Here is a 19,937-nt window from a genome sequence, read left to right on the forward strand (position 1 = left end):
AAATCCACTTACTCCCCGCCCTGACGCATGGCTGTGACGATTTATTTAGGGCGAGGTAATTGTTAGCATGATCGGAGGAGGAGAGGCCGGCGCCGGGACCCCATAAATACTGCGGGGTGACGCGTGGGTGTGTGTGAGGGGCAGGTGTGAGGTGTGAGGGGTGCCGGGATGATGAATGGGTCCCCTCCACCTCACACGCCACCATTACTGATATCACACTACTAACACCACTTCTACTACTATGCTGTTCCTAACTACTACTAATATTGTCACTATTGCGGCCACCTCTTTGGATTCTTTTTGTGAGCAGCGAGTAGTTTTTTTTATTTACTTTTTTGTGCCCTTGAGCTGTCTCCGTTGTTGTAAAAAAAAATTACTTCTGTACTTTTCCTAACTACTACTACTGTTGCTACTGTTACTTCTGCTACTTACTTTACTGCTGATATTTTGATTTTTTTCCTTCTTTTCTATTTTTTTTTTGTATGTTTTGTCTTTTATATCTTATTCTCTCCTGTATATTCTTCTTACTCTGTTATCTACTTTTTTTTTTTTAATTTTCGTTCTTTAGTCCTGTTTTCTTGTGTTTGTTTTTCTTTCTTCTCACCTCTTTCCATTAATTTTTCTTTTTCGTTTTACTCTTATTTTCGTTTACTGTTGAATGACAAATTTAAGCAATCGTTTATTTGACCGTACTCTTTTCTCTTTTTCTTTATTTACCTGTTCCTCCTCCTCTTCCTCCTTCTCCTCCTCCTCCTCCTCCTCCTCCTCGTCCTAAAAGCCTATATAATATATGACGTAATATATGGCGCTTATATTTACATTAATGTCAATAATTGATTTCTGCCCCAAAAGCCTCGAAAAAATTATTATTATTATTATTATTATTATTATTATTATTATTATTATTATTATTATTATTATTATTATTATTATCACACGTAGCTGCAGGGTCGTTCATCACAGCCACTGGAAGTCGTACTCTGATTCAACCCCTTTATGCCCTCTGTGCAGGTGAGCGCCTACCTGTATGGGGAGGTCGTACTTTATCGGACAGGTGGCAGCGGCGATGGGGGCGTGGGGGGTGAAGAGAGGTGAAGGAGAAGGGGGGAATAGGTTACATTGGGGATGGTAGTTGTGGTACATGGTTGTTGATGAGGAGATTGGAAAAGTGTTGCATGGTGGTAGAGGTGTTTGTGGTGGTGGTGGGGGGGGGGGTAGTACTGGTTGTAGTGGTGGTTGGGGTAGTACCATTAGCGTTATCAGATAAGGCCTGTGAAATGATTAGTGGTAGAGGTAGTGATGATAGCGATGGTGAAGGAGGCAGAGGAAGGAAAGAATAGTGGTAGAGACAGTGGTGGTGGTAGTGAGGTAGTAGTGTAGTGGTGGCGGTAGTGGTAGTAGAGTAGTGGTGGTAGTGGGGTAGTGACAGTGGCGTTTGTAGAAAAGGGAGAGAAGTGAAGAATAGTAGAGATAAAGGTAGAGATAAATAGAGATAGATAGATATATAGAGAAATAGATATAGTGATAGAAAGAGATACAGTAGAGATAGAGATATTGGTAGTGGTAGTAGGGTACAGGTGGTAGTGGGTAGTGCCAGTAACGTTGGTAGAAAAGGGAGAGAAGTGAAGAATAGTAGAGATAAATAGATAGATAGATATATTGAGAGATAGATATAGTGATAGAAAGAGATACAGTAGAGATAGAGATATTGGTTGTGGTAGGAGGGGTGGCAGAGGTGGTGGTGGGGCGCTTGGCTGTTTGTTTCTGGTCTTTATCTATCGAACGTGATACGGCTATAGGGGCGCCTCGTTCAATTACAGGACAGTGGTGAACCCGCTCCGGCTATGGGCTTTGCGGGAGATGGATGGCAGGTGTGTCGGAGTTACCTGGCCCGGCTTTCCCCTGTATTGGATTTACCTTTCGATGTGAGGCACGCAGTAAAGTATCGGCCCCATACTAACCACTATATCTATGGAGTTGCACCTCAATGTTCTTTACTGATAATCCATTGCGCAAAGAGAGAGAGGAAGCAATCAGATACGAATGGATGGTGGGATTTACCTACCTGTGTGTGTATGGGGGTGGGGGGACGGGGGGAGGGTGTTTGTGTGTGTATGTGTGTGTGTGTGTGTGTGATATGGATAAATGGATGGATGGATACAAGGGGAGGGAGGGAAGATAGACAGGGTGGTTTAGAGAGAGAGAGAGAGAGAGAGAGAGAGAGAGAGAGAGAGAGAGAGAGAGAGAGAGAGAGAGAGAGAGAGAGTCATAACCAGAAACATTTAATAGAGAAAAACGAATGACGAATAAAAATAAAACAGAAATCTAAATAAACAGGGAAAACGAAAAAAAAGCCAAAGGTAATGAATCAGTGAAACGAAGGAGGCCAAAAAAAAAAGTATGTTGACTGAAAACGAAAAGGAGTAAAAAAAAAAAAAGATAACCGAGAGACAAAAAAAGCAAAACAAAACAAAAAGCTGTGTAGACTGAAAACGAAAAAGCGTAAGAAAAACCTAAACGAAAGAAAAAAAAATAGAAACACTGCTACAATGACATGAATAAAAAAAAAAAAAAAAAAAAATTGACGACAAAACCCCTCGTCATTGCACACGTCTACCTGTCTTTCCCTCACCTGGCTGTCCTTGGCTCTCCACCTGCCCGGGAACTGATTGCCTCTGTATCCTGACCACCGTGATTTATATCCAACTCAAGTGTAATAAATTATCCTAGGTGACGGGGGGGACCATTACCTGCCCGGCGAGGGGGTGCAGGTGGAGGGAGGGAGCGGGAGGGGGGCGGGAGATAGAAGGGGAGATAAGAGAGATAGACGGATAGGAGATGTGTAGCTGGGGTGTGGGAGAAGAGAGATGAACGGCTGCATATGTGAGTAAGAATGTGCTACTGAGAGTAATGCGAGGCGAAAAAGAAGTGATTGTGTTTTTGTGTTTTGTATTGATGATGAGAAAGAGTACGTTGAAGGTGTTCCAATTGTAGCAAATTCGGTACTGTACTATAAAAAAGCTTCTAGAGTGTGTAGACTGTATGTAGAATGTGTAGTGTAGTAGATAGTAGAGTGAGCTTTATTCTGCTTCTACTACTACTGTTACTACTACTACTACTACTACTACTGCTGCACGTTATCCGTATCAGTCTATAAATAACTAAATGAATGTCCTTAAACGGATTAATTCGGGAACTTTGGAGTCGAGATAGATTCAACAATTAGCGAATAAATTAATGTTTCGTTCAAGGTTACTCACCTGTCGAAAAGATTACCTTGGTCCCACCTGCTCATTATCGCCCTCCTTAATTACCTGTGTGTGTGTGTGTGTGTGTGTGTGTGTGTGTGTGTGTGTGTGTGTGTGTGTGTGTTAATGAAATGCTGTGTTGATATATCCCTTTGAAAGAGAGAGAGAGAGAGAGAGAGAGAGAGAGAGAGAGAGAGAGAGAGAGAGAGAGAGAGAGAGAGAGAGAGAGAGAGAGAGAATAAAAATCGACAGCAGTGAGGTAGATTTATTGTTGATGTACACGGACCCCAAAAAATTTAAATTGTCACTCGATCCCATTTATCATGAGACTGGTGTGCCTCTTCCTCTTCCTCCTCCCCTTCCCTCTCTCCCTCCTCCTCCTCCTCCTCCTCCTCCTCTCCTCATCCCGTCCACTGAAACAGAAAACGAGTTGAGGGAGTGAAGATCAAACTATTCAAGGTTAACTACACCAAAACATTAAACAAACTTTCGCACCTGAACTTAAAAATAAACATCATTCGTCTTGTTTTTTCCCGACATTTCTTTCCCGCCACTCTCTAATTTGAGCCTCGTAATTGCTTTCTAAATTTCTTGCTAATTGGTAATCTAGTCAAATTACAGCCATTAATGATGATCTAAATCGCTTCCTAATTTATAAAATCATGTTTTGGTTGCAATTTTACTCCTCAATAAGCGCTGATGATAGAGTTGATGGCTTCTGACTGTGGCGCTGCCGGTCGTGTAAAGTTGGCAGCCAATCTCTTGCTCTCACGGCTCTCTGGACCGATATTTCTCTCCGTTTCTGTTCATTTCTCTCTTGCTGACTATCTGGCTATCTGCGTGTTTGATGCTGCCTTTGGTTTTTACTTTTTTTTGTCTTTTTATGTGTCTATATTTGTTTGTCTGTGTCTGTCTTAAGCTCTGACTCTCCTGCTTTTTAGTTTTTTATACGCCTTTGTCTGTGTCCATCTCTGCTTGTCTGTCTGTCTGTCTTTAGCTCTGTCTGGTTGTCTCTGTCTACGTTTGTCTTTATTTCTATGCCATTCGTTTTTATTTGTCTACCTGTATTTAATTTTGCTGGCGCCTGGTATAAACATGTCTGTCTTAAGGTATGTTTGCTTGTCTCTGTGTGTGTTTGTTTATATGTCTGTATGCCTTTCGTTTTTAATTGTCTACCTGTCTCACAATCTTACTGGCACCTGTTCTAAACAACCTTACCTTCCTGTCTTTTATATCGTTCTGTTAGTCTCTACCTTTGCCTTTACCAGTCTGCCAATACCTCAAGCACACCTGGCATCTGATATCAACGACCCTACCTCCCTGTCAGCCTCCCTTCGCGTGTACCTGGTTCGGCTTCACCTTCGTCAGACAGGTAATGAGAACCCAGGTATTGAATATATAGGGCTTTATCAATTTGAAGTGAAGGGGTGAAGCAGCAATGTGGGTCTTCCTGATGTTTGCACTTTTAGAGGAATGGAAGGAGGGTGGCAACATTTTCAATCCGGCGAACTATGAATAACGGGAAGCTGGAACGATCGTGATGGTGGTGGTAGTGGTGGTGGTAGTAGTGGTGGTTATTGAAATGGTGGTGATGCTGTTCGGTGGGTTGGTGGGTTGGTTCGGTCCGTGTATTCACCTGTGGAATATATATTGCGTGTTGAATACCCTGTGCGAGATGACGACTGTGGTGATCTGTGTGTGCTGTGAATGCTGTTGCTGTTGTTGTTGCTACTGGTGTTGTAGTTGTTGTTGTTGATGTGGGTTTGTGATAAGGGGGATGTTACTGGTGTTGGTGGTTGTGATGTTGATAATGGGCATGTACGGATGTGTAATAATGTTGTTGTGTAAGAAAATGTATGAAAAAAGAATATACATATAAAGGAAAAGGAGGACAACGACAACGAGTATAAACAGTTACGTATTTAGAGAAGATATGCTCAGTAAAAAGGCATAAATAGGAATGGCGAGGAGTAAAGTTAACATTCTCTATTCCTTGTAGTAAAAGATGAAGAAAAAAAATCCTCGAGAGCCAATGGAAACGTGGAGGAAAGGAAGAAAAAAACGAAAGGGTTGAGTGGCGGAGGGGAGGAGGGATTGAAAGGAAGAAGGTTAGAAAATAAGAGAAAGGAGGAGAAAAGGGAGAAAAAAAGGGGAGAATAAGTCAGGTTCCGGGTGAATATAACATGACACAAGGGCGGGTCCTTCCGGGAGTCTGAATCTGAAATGTCAAGAGGAAGGTGTTGCTAGCGTGCCTTCCTGGGACTGCCTTTGCATCCAGGAACATTTTTCTTTTTTACAGCTAAGGAGACAATTCAAGGGCGTAAAGAAAAATATTAAAAAAAAGCCCGCTACTTACTGCTCCTGAATAGAGGTCAAAGGAGTGGCCAAAAAAGAGAGAGAGAGAGAGAGAGAGAGAGAGAGAGAGAGAGAGAGAGAGAGAGAGAGAGAGAGAGAGAGAGAGAGAGAGAGAGAGAGAACTAGGGTCGGTATTGTGAGACGCTTCCACCCCTCACATCAACTATTTCCAAAGGCCTAAATGGAGCTCAGTCGGGTTCTAATGGGAGTTTTATTAGGTTCATGGTACAGAGGAATGGTCAAACTACCACCAGGGTCATAAAACTACCTCTGAAAATGCTCAAAACTCCTATGAAAGCCTTGCCAAATATGTGTTCTTGGAGGCCGCAATGTTTAATGATATGACCGTAGGAGTCAACAAGGGTTTACTCAATAACATTTCTTTTACTTCCAGGGTCAGAAGCATTGTAGAGGTACCAGAAGTTCCTGAGGGTGTACTCAGTAGCATTTCTTTTACTTTCAGAGTCTGTGAATGAATGCCCGGAGATTCATTAGCTTTCCTCAGAAGTTTTTTGTAATTACCACTGACTCAAACAGACGCCTCGAAGTCCTTCAGCTGTCTCCTAACAAACTAATGGGGAGCATACGCCCGGGGCACATTGCTTCACTCATTCGCCGCCTATTACTCCCGACCGTCCTTCGCAAGTTCCCATGCAGCTGCTTTATCCATCTTAAGTGACGTGGGCGTTCCCTTGGTCTCCGCCACTCATGTTATGGTATGTATACTTTCTTTATTTCTTAGGGACTGTTAATAGATATCTGCATATTTTTATCTATTTATTTCCCGGGTATTTTAGATAGACAACAGGAGGCTTATTATAGCGCCTCTCAGTGACTTTCGCCTGATTTTTTAACGTTGTATCGGTATGTATTAAAAATAATTTGGGTAGTTTGGCGTTTTAAGTCTATATTTTGGATTGAGTTGGCTTGAAGTGTTGGATTTTCACAGAGTTAACATATTACAAACTCGGTCGTAAAAAGTGACATAAAATAGACAAAACCATCTAACTACGCCTTTAAAAATCCCTCGTCTTGGTTTTAGGCTTCTAGTGTGCTTTCTGCCGTCAAAGGCCCAAGAAGAAGCCAGGGAGCCATTGGTGCTTCCTCCGGGGCTTTCTTGGCTGCTATGGACTATAAAGGCGTCTCAGGAATCATTAGTTTTTATAAATCATATTAGGGGTAAAGCCTTAGATCATTCTACGGAGTTTGAAGCCTTTACAAAAACTCTTCATACTTGTCAGAGTCGTCCTGTTAGGCTCAAAGGCTCCTAATTCTTTTAAGGGCTCGTCACCCTTAGGAACCCCGCCGTATCCTTTGAAGCCATTCCACAGGGACGTGCAAAGGAAAATGTTACAGTTTCTCTCTTTGATTACAACATTTTCTCACATTTCCCATTACGTCACTCACACTTTGATGGCCTGCCTTCAAAACAGACTCATAATCGCTAAAACCGTGTGATATTTCAGCCATTAGCAAAACAGCTCCGTATTTTATTTATTTCACGTTTTTCTTCCTTCTCGTACCCCACAATCCATTCCCCCCTTCCTCCTCCTCCTCCTCCTGGTCCTCCTCCTCCTCGTCCTCCTCCTCCTCCTCCTTCTCCTCCTCATCCCATCCCAGTCCTCCCTAACCTGACGTTCATGTTTGAAAGTAAAAAAAAAATGGGGCCTTTCCTTTTCGCTTAGAGCTTGGGGGAAAAATCCAAATTAGAATTTTAATGGGGTAACCAGGTGGTGGGAGGAGGAGGGGGCGGAGGAGCGGGGGAGGAGGATGAAGAGGGGGTGAGGGGGGGTGAGGGGGGATGCCAGGGTGGGGGGGAGGATTGTACGTAGACCAATAATTCGCTTTTCGTTGGGGACTTTTGCTGGTAATTCGTTACATGTTAATGAGATTTTATAATGACTGTTGGTGATCTGCTCTTTTTTTCGGATATACACTGTGCAGGAAGCTAATTTATATGGATAGATGTGTGTGTGTGTGTGTGTGTGTGTGTGTGTGTGTGTGTGTGTGTGTGTGTGTGTGTGTGTGTTCATGATCTGACGGGAGAGTGAGTGATGTGTGTTTTGGGTATATTGAAGGTTCCCGTACACACACACACACACACACACACACACACACACACACACACACACACGCACACACACACACAATCCCACCACTTCACATCCAACCACAAGACTTTCAACTTCACAAACTAAAAAAAAAAGTAGAGAATAGAGAAGGTAAAAGAAAGCTAAACATAATTACAAGAGAGCTGTAAGAATAACCTTTGAGGAACGACGTGGAGGGAAGAAAGACACAAACACAGACATTAGATAAGAGCGAATCAGCCGTAGGAGACACACTGAGAATCACCGTTACAACCCCCTGAGGCATAGCACGTTTTTGCCCCGCCGGAGGGAGAGGAGAGAGAAAGGTCAAGAGATTTATGTGAGGGCGGAAGCAAAATGGCAGATATGAAAATGTTATTGCATAATCAAACTGTGATGTGGTTGTGATGGGCGGTGACGGCTGGCGAGGGAGTGGCGTACCTGGCCCGTGACGTGAGCCAGGTAAGAGCATGCTACTGACACACGCAGGTGAATCAAGGCAAGGTGGACAGGTTAGCCAGGTGAAAACGCCGTGCAGGTGAAAGTGGGGGAAGGGGGATTTTTTTTTGCCTTATACAGTTTGAGGGTGTGTCTTGTGTCTATTGCTGGGTGTTGTTGCTATTGTTGTTTAATTGAAGTTTGTTTTTTGTTGTTTTTGTTTTTGTGGTTTGTGTTTTTTTGGTGATATTTGTTAGTTTGTTGTTAGTTTGTCATTATTATTTCTTGTCATCATTATCTTTGCTTGTTGTCATTTAGATGGATAGATGTGTGTGTGTGTGTGTGTGTGTGTGTGTGTGTGTGTGTGTGTGTGTGTGTGTGTGTGTGTGTGTGTACGGCTTTCTTCAACACCTAAATTTCCCTTTTTTTGCCATTGTTTTACGTTCTCATTTTCTTCACGTCTTTATACATTCCTTTATTTTCTTTTTTTTACCCTGTGGCATGAATTGTCTCTTCCTATTACTTCAACCTTTCCTTCGCCTACTTTTACGATCTCTCTCCTTGGTTGTTCCTTTACCGTCTCTCCCCGCCTCTCCTCCATACCTGCATTACCTTACCTAGGGTGCTGTTACCATTTCGCTTACCTATCTTACCTTCATTACTTTGTTATCATCTAATTTTCATACTCTCCCTTACCTCCTTTGCCTTTCTTCTTAAACCAACTTACCATTCTCTCCCTTTCATTCCCTCCTCTCCCTCCCACCTTCACTCCTTTCTCACCTTATCGTTCTTCCTTCCTTTCTTTCCATCTCGTTAGTAGCTCTGTTTTTCTTAATATTCCCCCTATCATCTCCTTCTTACCTTCTCACTCCTCCCGTTCTCCCGTTCTCACCTTCTTACCGTTCTTCCTTTCCTCTTGTTTTCTTCTCCACCTTCCTTGCCCTTCATATCGTTCTTCTTCCCCTACCTCACGTCTTGTTACCATCTCTACCTTACTGTTCTTCCCATCCCCTTACCTTCGTCACCTTCTCGCCCCGTGCCCATGCCCTCACCCCCCGGCCCCGTGTCCCCCCAGCCCCTGTGCTCCCCCTGCCCCGTGTTGCCCCCGGCCCAGTGTTGGGTCGGCGGGGGTCTGGTGTCCGTGTGTTCAGCGGGACCCAAACAGCTGATTCACGCCGCCTCCATTAACTTCACACTGCCGCCGACCCTGCCCCATCTGACAACGCCATTCCTCCTCCTCTTCCTCCTCTTCTTCCTCTTCGTTGTCGTCATCGTCCTCTTCCTCGTCCTCCCTCTCTTCCTCATCGTCCTCCGCCTCCTCCTTGTCGTCGTCGTCGTCGTCCTGCTCGTCTAATTTTTCCTCCTCCTCCTCCTCCTCCTCTCATATTACTTGTTTTGCTCCTCATCTTTCTTTTTCATTTCTTTTTCTCAGTCTCCTTCCTGGCCTTCTTCTTATCTTTTTATTTTCTTACTCCTTGTTTTTTCTTTTTTCTTTTTTTCTTCTTTTCCTCGCCTTCCTCTTTTTCTTTCTTTTCCTCTTCCTCCTTGCTCATCGTTTATTCCTCATCCACAAGCTTATTATTTGTATTTCTCATCCACTTTCTGTTTTATTCTTTTGACTCCTCCTCTTCTTCCTTATCCCCTTTTTCTTCCTTCCTGGTCGCATTTTTTTTTCTTGTTCCTCCTTATCCTATTTCTCATTCACTTCCTCTTTCACCTTGATTAATAATGAAAAAAATAATAATGATGATGATGATGATGAGGAGGAGGAGGAGGAAGAGGTGAATAGCCGCTTCTCTTCTCACCGCTCCTCTTCATTCTCTTCTTCGTTGTTGTCTTTGTTGTTGTTGTTGTTGTTGTTGTTGTTGTTGTTGTTGTTGTTGTTATGCTGGTGGTGGTGATTGTGGCGGCGGCGGCGGTGGTGGTGGTGATGATGATGGTGGTGATGATGGTGGTGGTGGTGGTGATGATGGTGGTGGTGGTGGTGGTGGTGATGATGGTGGTGGTGGTGGTGGTGGTGGTGGTGATGATGGTGGTGGTGATGATGGTGGTGGTGGTGGTGATGGTGGTGGTGGTGATGATGGTGGTGGTGGTGGTGGTGATGATGGTGGTGGTGGTGATGATGGTGGTGGTGGTGGTGATGATGGTGGTGGTGGTGGTGGTGATGATGGTGGTGGTGGTGGTGATGATGGTGGTGGTGGTGGTGATGATGGTGGTGGTGGTGGTGATGAGGGTGGTGGTGGTGGTGGTGATGATGGTGGTGGGGGTGATGATGGTGATGGTGGTGGTGATGGTGGTGGTGGTGATGATGGTGGTGATGATGGTGGTGGTGTATTAACTGTTACACTTTTTTTTATGTTATATTTTGCATCAGTCCTAACCTGTTCTGAGAGAGAGAGAGAGAGAGAGAGAGAGAGAGAAGAGAGAATATAACCAGAAAATGATGAGTGAAAAGGGAGGAGACAGCGGAGGAAGGGGAAGCGAGACAGGTAGAGAGAGGAGGAGATAAAAAAAAGAGATACCGGTGGAGGAGAAGTGAGGGAGAATAATGATAAAAGGGGAAAAGGCGATTGCAAGAAGGGGAAAGACGGATATGGACGAGAATAAAAGTGATGGGAAGGAGAGAGAACGATGATGAAAGTAGGGAGCGATGATAGGGTGAAGGGGAGAGAGTGATTACGTGGAAGGGAAGGATGTAGAGGGGAGGAAAGGAAGAAGAGGAAGAAGAGCAGGTAGGGGAGGAGGAAGAAGAAGAAGGGAAGCAAGAGGGAGAGATATAACTGTAGTAATTGGACGAGAGGAAATAAATGAATATATATCTGTAAACAACAACAAAAAAGGGAATGGAAAGCAAGGAAGGAACGAAGGAAGGAAGGAAGGAAGGGAAGGAAGAGGAATGATAGAGAGGAGGGGAGGAAAGGAAGACCTGGTGAAATATATTTGTTTATGTGAGTTTGGTTCATACCTGCAATTTTCGTTTTCACTAACTTTCTTGTCGTTCACACTTTTCTTTATTTTGCTTATACTCTCTCTCTCTCTCTCTCTCTCTCTCTCTCTCTCTCTCAGGACGGGAGGGAAATATGGCAGTGATGAAGATTGTTACAGTTAATTGTCTATCGATCGACCTGAGCGCCGCTGAGAAATATTGGAGGAGGAAGAGATGGAAGGAGGAAGGAGGGAAGGAGGACGAGGGAGAGAGGTGGAGGAGGATGGAGGGGATGGAGAAGGTGGAGGGAGAGATGGTGAACAAGGAGCAGGAGATGGAGATGGAGGAAGAGGAAGAAATGGAAGGAGGAAAGGAGGACGAGGGAGAGGTGGAAGAAGGAGAGGTGGAGGAAGATGGAAGGGATGGAGAAGGTGGAGGGAGAGATGGTGAACAAGGAGCAGGAGATGGAGATGGAGGAAGAGGATGAGATGGAAGGAGAAATCGAGGACGAGAGAGAGGTGGAGGAGGAGCAGAATGGAGGGATGGAGGAGGTGGAAGAGTTAGGTATGTGGAAGGAGTGGGGAGAGATGGTGAATAAAGGTGTGAGAGAAGGAGGAGGAGGAAGAGGAAGAGGGAGAGCTAGAGGAGAAGGAAGAGGTAGATCTGAAGGAGGAAGAGGAGGAGGAGGAGGAGGAGGGAGAGAGATGAAGGTAAAGGAAGGAGAGATGAATAAGAACAAGAGATGGAGGTAAAATTTGTATGAAGAAATGGAGAAGAAAAGAGAACAAAGAAACGAAAAGAGGAAGAAAGGAGATAAAAAAAATGGAGAGGTAGGAGGAAGGAAAAGAAGAAATGAAGAGGAAAAGAGAGGAAGGTAAAAAAAGAGGGAAGTATGGAGAAACAAAGGAAGAATGATAAAAAATAATGAGAAAAGAAGGTAGAAAATGGGAAGGCTGGAAGAAACAAAGGAAGAAAGATGGAAAATAAAGAGAAAACGAAGTAGAAAATGGGAAGGTAGGAAAAAACGAAGAAATAATAATAAAATGAGTAGAATATACGGGCTGATTTTTCACATTTGTTTCCTTTTTTATGCCCTTGAACTGACTCCTCTGCTGTTAAAAAAAAGAGAAAATCTAAAGGGAAGAGAAAAAAATTACAAACCACAATTTTCTTTTTAACTTTTCCATTTTTGACATCCCACAACGACCCCCCCCCCTTCGTCACCCCTCCCCCTCCCTTTCCCTCCCCACCACCCTACCCCCCTCATCCTCTCCCCCTGTTTCCCTTCATCTCCCATTTTTTCCCCTCACGCAAACCACCCCATCAAGGACATGTCATTTGCTATTTACATAATCATCTCAGACTTACGCTTCTAGAAATATTAGTGCAGTCAGCTCCCCATCATTTCCCCTTCCTCTTCCTCCTCCTCCTCCTCCTCCTCCTCCTCCATCTGAGTGGCATGTGCCGGGCATGTGGGTAACCGGAACCGCAACCGTGTCCCCAAAACAGCTGTGACAAGGGAATTATGAGTTATGAATACATGAATGAGAATAGGAAGGAGGAGGAGGAGGAGGAGGAGGAGGAGGAGATGGTGATGTTGGAGGAAGAGGAAAAGGGAAGTGGTGTGAGCTGAGGTGGACAGAGAGAGAGAGAGAGAGAGAGAGAGAGAGAGAGAGAGAGAGAGAGAATAATATACGATGCTGTGATGTGTGAAAATTACATAAAATAACACGTATGGAGAGATCACAAAGGCCTATTCTCCTCCTCCTCCTCTTCCTTCTCTTCCTCTTCCTCCTCCTCCTCTTCCTCCTCCTCTTCTCCCATTGTTTATTCAAGTTGAGTGCCTCCTTATACGTAATTACTCCTTTATTATTCCATCTTCTTTGTCTATTACGTTCCCTTCTTCGACATGATAACCGGAGTGACATTTTTCGTGGTATCGAGTGTCTTCAGTTTGTTTTTCTCGCATATAAAGTCGAGGGTTGAGAAATTTCTAACGCGACCTTCATTCGTTCCTTCGTTCGTGCTTTTCTTTCTTTCTTTCTTCCATCCTTCCTTCCTACCTTTGTTCGTTCGTTCGTTCTTTTCTTCCTTTTTTTCTCTCCTTCCTTCCTTCCTACCTTCGTTCGTTCGTTCGTTCGTTCTTTTCTTCCTTTTTTTTCTTTCCTTCCTTCCTACCTTCCTTCGTTCGTTCGTTCTTTTCTTCCTTTCTTTCTTTCCTTCCTTCCTTCCTACCTTCGTCCGTTCGTTCATTTTTTTCTTCCTTTCTTTCTTTCCTTTCTTCCTTCCTGCCTTCGTTCGTTCGTTCTTTTCTTCCTTTCTTTCTTTCTTTCCTTCCTTTCATCCTTCCTTCCTACCTTCGTTCGTTCCTTCGTTCGTCCCTTCTATCCTTTCCTTCCTCTGTTCCTTCCTTACTTGCTTTCCATTCTCACTCCTGTTGTTTAGATACACATTCATCTATTTCATCTCCTTCTTGCTCCTCTTCTTTCTCCTTTTTCACTAGATTCTATTATTATTTTTGTCTTTTTTCTGCCTTCAAATCGTCAATGAAAACTCTAAAATCTTTGTCTTGTAGTTTGTGGACTGGAAAAGCAAAATCTAAGGAAAAGAATGTAATGAGAGAGAGAGAGAGAGAGAGAGAGAGAGAGAGAGAGAGAGAGAGAGAGAGAGAGAGAGAGATGAACTGATAAAAATAGAAATAGCGGAAACGTAATGAAGTAAAGAAAATGAACCAAGAAGATCGATTGGGGAGGAGGAGGAGGAGGAGGAGGAGGGAATGGTGTCGGTGGTGGAAGTAATGGGGAATGTGTGATGGAGGGAGTGATGGAGATAACGTAAGCTGCGGTGGATATTGGAGAGAGGAGGAGGAAGAGGAGGAGGAGGAGGAGGAGGAAGAGGAGGAGGGTGGAAAGGCAGTAATGTGCAATAACCGTGTTACTGGTCCATGAATGACAAATACTCCATTGGTAATTGTGTCATAAGGGGAGGAGGAGGAGGAGGAGGAGGAGGCAGAAGAGGAGGAGGAGGGCGGAAGGGGAAGAGGATGAGAACCGTGACGAAAACCAGAAAAAAAGAGAGGAGGAAAGAAGAGAGGAGGAAGGGAAGGAAGAGGAAAGGGAAGGATAGGAAGAAAATAAATGGGAGGGAGAGGAAGGGAAAAGAGAGGAATAAAAGGTAATGAGGAAGAGGAGGAAAAGAAGACGGAGGAGAAGGAAAAGAAGGAGGAGAAGGAGGAGGAGGAAAAAATCGTAAAATGAAAGAATATAAATAAAGAGAATTGAGAAAGAAAACTTAGTAGAAAAGGAAATGAAAATGTTATAATCTAATTTCCTTATCTCTTCTCCCTTCTCCCTTCTTCCCCTCTTCTTCCCTCCCTTGCTCCCCTTCTCCCTCTGCTCCATTCCCCCCTTTTATCTCAAGCTTTATCTCCTCTCTTTCACGCTAGACTCCTTCTCTCCCTCCCTCCCTCCCTCCCTTTCTCTCTCCCTCCTCTTTCTTCCTTGCATCCCTCCTCCTCCTCCTCCTCCTCCTCCTTTTCTTCCTTTGTTTTGTCTTTCTTTTTTTTTGTATTTTTCAGTGCTATATATATATATTTTTAAGTTCTAAAGTGTTATCAATCTCTCTCTCTCTCTCTCTCTCTCTCTCTCCCCTCGCAGCGTTTCCGGTTGAGAAAGCTGGAGGTATATGGCCGAAGGGAGAGGAAAGGGGGGGTGGGGGGAAAGGGAGGAAGAGGAAGAGGAGGAGGGGAAGGGGGAGGAAGGGGAAGGATAGGAAGAGAAGGAAGGGGAGGGTGAGGAAGGGAAGAGGGAGGGAAGAGAGAAGGAAGGAAAAGAGGAGGAGGAGGAGGAGGAGGAGGAGGGAGGGGCTATTGTACTGGCGTTGTCCCTTTGTTATCTTTCTCTTTGTCGTAATAAAAAAAATCAGACTTGAAATAAAATAGAAAGTAAGAGTAATAATAAAAAAAATAAACAATAGATTGGCCGTTTCGTTCTTAGACTTCAACAACGTCGATGATTGTCTTTATTTTTTTCATCTGTTCTTTTATTTTATCTTTGTTTTTTTCTCTTACTTTGTCGTTTGATTCCTTTTTTTGTAACTGTTTGTTTAATGTTTTTTATTTTATTTGTGACTGTAGTGTTGAAGTTTTGGTGTTTTTTTATTGTTTGAGAGAGAGAGAGAGAGAGAGAGAGAGAGAGAGAGAGAGAGAGAGAGAGAGAGAGAGAGAGAGAGAGAGAGAGAGATTCATAACACTTTGGAACTATAAAACAATAATAAAAAAGACGATAGCAAAGGAATACGAAAAATTCAAGGCAAAATCAAGTAGGAAGAGGAGAAGAAGAAGAGAACACAAAAGAGGAAGAGGAATGCAAGGAAGAAAGTGGAGAGAGAGAGAGAGAGAGAGAGAGAGAGAGAGAGAGAGAGAGAGAGAGAGAGAGAGAGAGAGAGAGAGACCATGCTGAATTTTCACACAGGTAAGGTATGGGTTAATTTCTCTACCTCATAATCTCCCTTGCTCTTCTCTACACCTTATTCGCTTCCCTCTCCTTCTCCGCTCACCTCCTCTCTCTTTCCCTCGCTCGCCCTCACTTCTCGCTTCCTACCTGAGTGTTCCCGCAGGTGACACGCCAGGTGGGGAAGGTGTGTGCAGGGCGGTGATTATAGGCTTAGATGTAGGTGAGAAAGTGTACAGGTAAGAAAGTGTACAGGTAAGAAAGTGTACAGGTGAGAAAGTGTACAGGTGAGAAAGTGTACAGGTGAGAAAGTGTACTGGTGAGAAAGTGTACAGGTAAGAAAGTGTACAGGTGAGAAAGTGTACAGGTGAGAAAGGTGAATTTTCGTCTTATTTTCATTTTATTCACTTTTTTTTCTATTGGTTGATTTGTTTGAGGTTTATATTTCATTGTTTTTCTTATTTGTCTTTTTTTCAGTGCAAGGAGATGGATAACAGACATTCACACACACACACACACACACACACACACACACACACACACACACACACACACACACAGACACACGATGTTTCATACCGTACATATGTCACCCTTCTGCCTCCCTCCCTTCCTCCTCTTCTTCCCCCTTTTCCAACTCCCTTCTTCTCTCCACACCACCCTTTGCCCTTTCCTCCTCCTCTTCCTTCCCTCTCTCCCTCCCTCCCTCCGTGGTGGTCTGTAATCACATGCATGGTGACATAATGGACCTTAGGGGGACGGAGGAAAAGGGGAGGAAAGGGAGGTAAGAGAAGGGAGGGAAGGCATGCGAGAGAGGGTGGGAAGAAATATGTAGGAAGAGTAAAAGGATTTCGGAAGAGGAAGTGAAGAAGAGGTGGATAATTAGAGGAGAGAGGAAGACAAAGATGACAGTTGCTTTAAGAATGAAGGAAGGTAAAGAAGTGGAAGATAGGAGGGAAGGGTAAGAGGGGAATAGATAAGTATAGGGAAGAGGAGAGAAGAAACGGATGATACACGCAAGGCAGAGTGAAATGAAGCAAAAGAAAATAGGAAGAAGAGAAGAATAAAAAAAAAACGGAATGAAGATTGGAAGGGGAGGGCAAGAGGAAAATAGAGAAAAAGAAAAATAGGAGAGAAAAAACAAGAAAAAAAAGGAGGTACAGAAATGTGAAGTCAAGGAAAAGGAAAGGAAGAGGAAGTATGAAAGGAAATAAAATAAAATACTGCTTAGAATGTATATTTGTTTTTGTTGTGTATATGAAGATAATTAGATTTTTTCCCCCTCTCTCTTTTCCTCTTTTCCTCCTTTGCTTTCGTCAAGAGAAATTGCCCTGCAGGTTTTTCCTCTCCCTCCTCCCTCTGTTTCTCCTCCTTTCCTCATCCTGTTCCTCCTCCCTCTCTGTACAACTTGATTTTCCCAATACAATAGTGAGTGGTCAGGCTCCCTCCACCCCCTCCCTCTCTCTCCCTCCCTAGGCAATGGGTGAGGGAAGGGAGAAAAGGAGGGAAGGAGGGAGGGAGGCATGGCACAGATTTCCTCCCTTTTGTGGGTAGCCTTCTCCCCTCCTCTCCCTCCTTTCCTGCCTCCCTCCCTCCCTTCCCTTTAAACTGGTTAGGCCCATTAACCATCCAAAATTACATGTTCTCCTTAACTTAAATCACTGTCAAACAAAGATACTGCTGGTGGTGGTGGTGGTGGTGGTGGTGAGAATGGTGGTGGTTGGTTTTGGTTGTGATACATAGAGTAGTTGGTGTTGTCGTTATTGTTGTTCTTTCTTGTGTTGGTGATGAGGTGATGTTGATGATGATGGTTATATTAGCCGTGGTGATGATGATGATGATAATGGTGTTTAATTGTAGTTCTTGGTTGTTGTTAATGATGTTGATGTGGTTGTGGGGTGGTGAATGATGAGAGGACCGTGATGGTGATGGTGATGATGGTGGTGATGGTGGTGATGGTGGTGGTGAGAGTATTTGTAGTGTGATCGACCAGATGTTTAATAAAGACACATAAACTGTACCAACTTTATTTCCTGGAAGAGAGGGGACAAGGGAGGGAGAAAATTGGGGAGTGAAGGGGAGAAAGGAATGAGGGAGGAGGGTTAATGAGAGAGAGAGAGAGAGAGACTTTCTTATTACCTCCCTTAATCCGCTTTATTTTCCTATCATTTCACGCATTTTTCCTCTCTCTCTCTCTCTCTCTCTCTCTCCCCCCCGCTGGTTTAGCTTCGTCATCCCTTCCACCCTGAAAGAGACGTAAAGAAAACGGATTGCGGCTCTTTTTTTTTTTTTTCATTCATATCGAAGCGAGGGATGAATTTATGAAGAGCTAGTGCATGTGTCCCTTTTATAATACACACACACACACACACACACACACACACACACACACACACACACACACACACACACACACACACACACACACACCTCTTTAGGATGGAATTTAATCTACATTTTTCGGGTGAGTAATTCTAACTTTAGTCATAAAAAATGGAGTAGGCAATAAAGCATGTATCTCTCTCTCTCTCTCTCTCTCTCTCTCTCTCTCTCTCTCTCTCTCTCTCTCTCTCTCTCTCTCTCTCTCTCTCTCTCTCTCTCTCTCTCTCAGCATTATTATTATTATTATTTTTACGTTTGACAAGTTCAGTGTTTGTTCTTGATGTAATTTTCGCTTGACTTGCATTTTCTTTTATAGCAAGTCATATCTGTGTGTGTGTGTGTGTGTGTGTGTGTGTGTGTGTGTGTGAGAGAGAGAGAGAGAGAGAGAGAGAGAGAGAGAGAGAGAGAGAGAGAGAGAGAGAGAGAGAGAGAGAGTGGGGCTGGGCGGGACGCGATCAGCTTGGTTGTGACGGCCGCTGCTCATTTGTCACGGCTTTTTACTGGCGTGTGTGTGTGTGTGTGTGTGTGTGTGTGTGTGTGTGTGTGTGTGTGTGTGTGTGTGTGTGTGTGTGTGTGTGTGTGTTGCGGAAAATAGCCTGCCAGTTAGCGAGGGGATGTTACTTTTTCCAGTGTTCATCGTGTGCGTCATGCTTGTTAAAATCTTGTATTGCTCATCTTGTATTTTAGTTAACTTATAACATTTGCGGTTTGAACGTTTACCTAAAAGCCACAACAACAACAACACAAAAAAGCAATATAGCATCACTAACTTTACTTTACTTTATCTTACTTACCTTTACTACCTTCCTTACTACCTTACCTTTACTATACTTTACCACTAATAAATCTTGTAGTATTCATCTCCTTTTTTATTGGTCTGACGCCAGTGTGACTTTTACATAAACATCAAATCAATAAAAAGGCTCACAGAAGGACTAATAAAGGGTAGATTTTATAGTATGGCAGGAAGTGCGTAAGACCAGGCCACCGATCCACTTCCTGTCCATTTCCTCGTTGCAGTAATATTCGCGTGTGACTTGACTGAACATATTTGAATTAGTTGTCAAGATTTTATGTTGGGCAGAAGAGAAGTGTGAGCTTTCAAACATGCAGTATATATAGTCTTGTAGATAGAAAAAAAGGAAACTAGAATGAAAGAAGAGTTGAAAAATCCGTTTAATGCTCTTTTTTTCAGGAAGCGGATTGAATGGGTGAACTATTTAATGAGATATTTCGTTATAATGTCCGAGAGAGAGAGAGAGAGAGAGAGAGAGAGAGAGAGAGAGAGAGAGAGAGAGAGAGAGAGAGAGAGAGAGAGAGAGAGAGAGAGAGAGCGGCTCCAAAATCAGACTCTAGTAAGACGTAACATACATGAACATAAATGCTCGTAGAGAACATAATATAGAAAAGCTGGGTTGGGTAAGGTATGCACACACACACACACGCACACATACACACACACACACACACACACACACACACACACACACACACACACACCGGGTTAACACAGGTAGCCGGGTGGGGGCGGGTTCGTGGCTTGCGGGTCTTCCCTAATAATAGTGAGGCGGGTGTAATGTGGGTGTATCATGGTGATTATGGGCGCCCTCCCTCACCCCCGCCCCCCTTCACCCCTTCCCTCACCCCCTCTCACTCTCCCTACCCTTCCGAAGTCTTCTTATTACCCTGCTCCGGCCACACGCCCATGATAAGATTTCTAGACACACACACACACACACACACACACACACACACACACACACACACACACACACACACACACACATGTACGTCAAGGTGTGTCAGGGAATGTCAGGTAGTGTCAGGAGTGGAGGGTAGGGTGAAGGGGTGAAGGTAGCATGCAGGGGGGGTAAGGGGGGTGAGATGAGGGGGGAGGTATGATTTACTATATATAAGAAGGCGGTAGGGAGGGGCGAGGGGGTGTATCATGCATCTTTACTCCGCTCTACATCATGCAAACCTTCATTGTTTTCGTGTGTTTCAAGTTGCGGTGTTTTCTATCACGACTTGGTTCCTTGAGAGACTC

The sequence above is a fragment of the Eriocheir sinensis genome, chromosome 44 (genome assembly GCF_024679095.1).
Source record: "Eriocheir sinensis breed Jianghai 21 chromosome 44, ASM2467909v1, whole genome shotgun sequence".
Taxonomy (NCBI): Eukaryota; Metazoa; Arthropoda; class Malacostraca; order Decapoda; family Varunidae; genus Eriocheir; species Eriocheir sinensis.